The 2,896-nt window shown below is 35.4% G+C and overlaps 2 pseudogenes; both read right to left on the reverse strand.

Annotated features, from left to right (window-relative positions):
• Positions 1-1,268: 1,268 nt before the first annotated feature.
• LOC110566998 (vasculin-like) lies at positions 1,269-1,852 on the reverse strand (annotated as a pseudogene).
• A 35-nt stretch (positions 1,853-1,887) lies between these two features.
• Positions 1,888-2,399, reverse strand: LOC105714569 (vasculin-like; annotated as a pseudogene).
• Positions 2,400-2,896: the final 497 nt, after the last annotated feature.

A 2,896-nucleotide genomic window follows, 5' to 3' on the forward strand; every position in this document is an offset into this window, starting at 1 on the left:
TATTTTATAATTGCCTTAAAATACAGCCAATTCTTTATAAAAATTTCCTCATGTGTTGCTTATAAATGTCATGGCATTTAAAAACCATAATGGCATAATTTTTTGTATTCCTGTGGCACATTTCATTAAAAATGATTTCATAATACATTACAACTTCTGAATAACTTGTTGCAAAATAGCAGTAACCTTTTGCCACCTCCATTTTCTGCACTGATCTCATGAATCTTCACTTCCTTCTACTTTCATTAAGATTGCTTGTGTAAGAGGCCCTGAATGGGGTGGAATGGAGATTACACAGAACCTAGTAAAGTCAAAATGGCTTTCAGAACTTTTCTAATCATTACGTCTCATTTCTGTAGTTACCATGGCCGAGAACAGATGATCTGTGAAACCCAATGGCTGTATATGATGTTACCTTAAACAAATACTTCTGATGGTTCAGGGGTGCAGAGAGGTTACTGATACTGAAATACTATTTCCAGAGTTGGACATCTAGCTTCTCTCTGAAGTCAGATTTTAGTTTGTTCTCTTTATGAATTTTATTAGTGCATCTTTTATATCCATGCCTCACATGATATGTCAGTGTGAATAGTTCCAAACTGAAATGTATTTTAAATAAGAAAAATTGATGTGTTGTTTAAATTAGAACGATGGAGCTTATTCTTCTTTGGCTTATGAATTTGACATGTTATCATTTAGCTGGATTGACTTTGAGTCTTGTGGTTTATGGTTAGAATCTCCCTCAAAATCCTCAATTTTAAGGGTCTAAAATCCATCTTTTTTTCTTATCCTAACTCTCTATCTCTTTGCTTGGAGACCACACTCATGATAAACAGTTGCCAGAGACACTTTTCATTCTCTTTTTTTTCTCTCGGTGTACTAATCTTCTTTGCCTCTCTCTTCTTCCTTCCTCCACCCCCTAAAAATCCAGTTATTTTTTGTGTTATAAATAGATATAGTCAGTGTGATCAATTTTTCTGCATGTGTAATAATTTTATCAAAATAAGTTTTCCCACAAGACTCTTCTTCATCAACTCTGAAAATCTGGGTCTGACAACATACCCAAAGAAGGCTCTTGAAAATCACCTCTTAAAATTTGGAATAAATGTGGCCAAACCTTTCCTATAACATTTACTGCACTACAAATGACTAAAGAACAATTTATATTTTAAAAGGTGACTAATATAACAGCTGAGATCAGGAAATTAATGTTTTAGTGTCCTTTGCTCCAGTTTTAGCCAGCATGCTACAGTCCACTTTTTGTTTGTTTATTTTGGGGGTTGGGGGAGTGCACAGAGTGGGGCATTGCCATTCTCCTGTGGAATTTTATTTGCCTCAAAGATTTGGTTCATATCAGTGAGTACTATTGCTGTTATGTAAATTAAACGAGACATCATCTGTCTCTGAGCCAGCAATGCCTTTCATCTTCATGTTCCTTTTCTATTCTGTCTCTTTTCAGTGCTTTCAAAAATGCACTTGTTATCATTGTGCATTTGTGTCAGTTTGGTTAGACAAGGCTGCTGATTAAGTTTGTCAACAGGCAAAGAGGAGTTTGAGTGATTACTCTCTTTCATTGAATTTGTGGATGGACTAAAATTCTTGGCAGTTCATTTAAAAGCACTAAAGTTGCCAATACCGTATGTAGACTCGTGAGGAAAAGAAGTCCCAACTTTATTCTCTGTAGTTTGGCTTTTCCATTGTGTACGTTGTGTAGGTAGAGCAGCAGATTTAAAGTCCAAATCTTTATAAATTGAATGAGTTCCATTTTTACCTGTCTGTTACTGAAGATTTCCTACTATTGGGAATCCAGCTGGCTGTGAGTCTGTTATTTTATATTACCTAGCTTAATGACCAGAGCTCAATACGTTGTGCTCAGTACCTTGATTACTACCTTGGAGCACTAGATTTAGGATTTGAAGGTATTCCCACACACCTGCAGCTAAAGGTCTGTTCTGATTTGGTTCTCCCTCATATTCAGGATTTAAAGATGGAAAATCCTCAGCCTCGAATGGTTTGCAATCAGTCTTATCTTCTTTCCTCCTTGTTTCATTGTCAGAAATGTTGTTTTCATGTAGACCTTGTCTTTTTCCAGAATGGAAAATACCGCTATGAGAATGGAAACTTCTACCATGGTATCCCCCTCGATGATTTATGTGCTCAGTACCATTTATTCCATGTATATGCCATCCATTTCTTTCTTTCCATATAAAGTTACTCCATTAAGACATCCAACCCCAGAATCAAAGTCATCTGAAGAGCTGTGTTGTCAATAACTTACATCATAACAATTTTATGTCCATGAAGTTTTCAGCATGCTTCTCAAAATTCAGTAAGAACTTTGTTGATGATGGTGGAGTAGGAAAAACAAGGCAGGCTGGAGCAAAGGCACACTGTGCCATTTACATCCCGTCTCTCCCGCTTAGTGAAACAAGGCTTCAACGCCTCATGGCAAGTTCAAATTCCAGCAGGACTGCACAGGAAGCTGTTGGCTTTTTCGCTGGAATCTTTATGTGTCCCAGTTAAAAATTATTTTTTCTTCTGAAATAGTACCCAAGTTCTTTGAGGATACTTAACTGATGGGTATTTGACATAAAGTCACTTTAAATCACCTACTCATACTTCTGTTTTAAGATTTTCTTTTTTAAAAAATATTATATATATATTTGTATATATAATCTATATACAATTTTTTTTAAAAAGAAAGAAAACCAAAAATCTTGTGTTGGGTTGTACTGAACATTATTTCTTTGTCAATGAATGTTGTAGAAGTGAAGACTTTGGTTGATCCAATATTTTCTTTCTATATGTCATATTTATATAAAAAAAAATGTTTGTGTGTGTGTGTGTGTGTGTGTGTGTGTTTTCTTTAGGGATAGACTCTTGCTAGTTGCCCAGG

The sequence above is a fragment of the Aotus nancymaae genome, unplaced genomic scaffold (genome assembly GCF_030222135.1).
Source record: "Aotus nancymaae isolate 86718 unplaced genomic scaffold, 86718_ANA_hifiasm-v0.15.2.pri h1tg000033l, whole genome shotgun sequence".
In the NCBI taxonomy this organism is placed as follows: Eukaryota; Metazoa; Chordata; class Mammalia; order Primates; family Aotidae; genus Aotus; species Aotus nancymaae.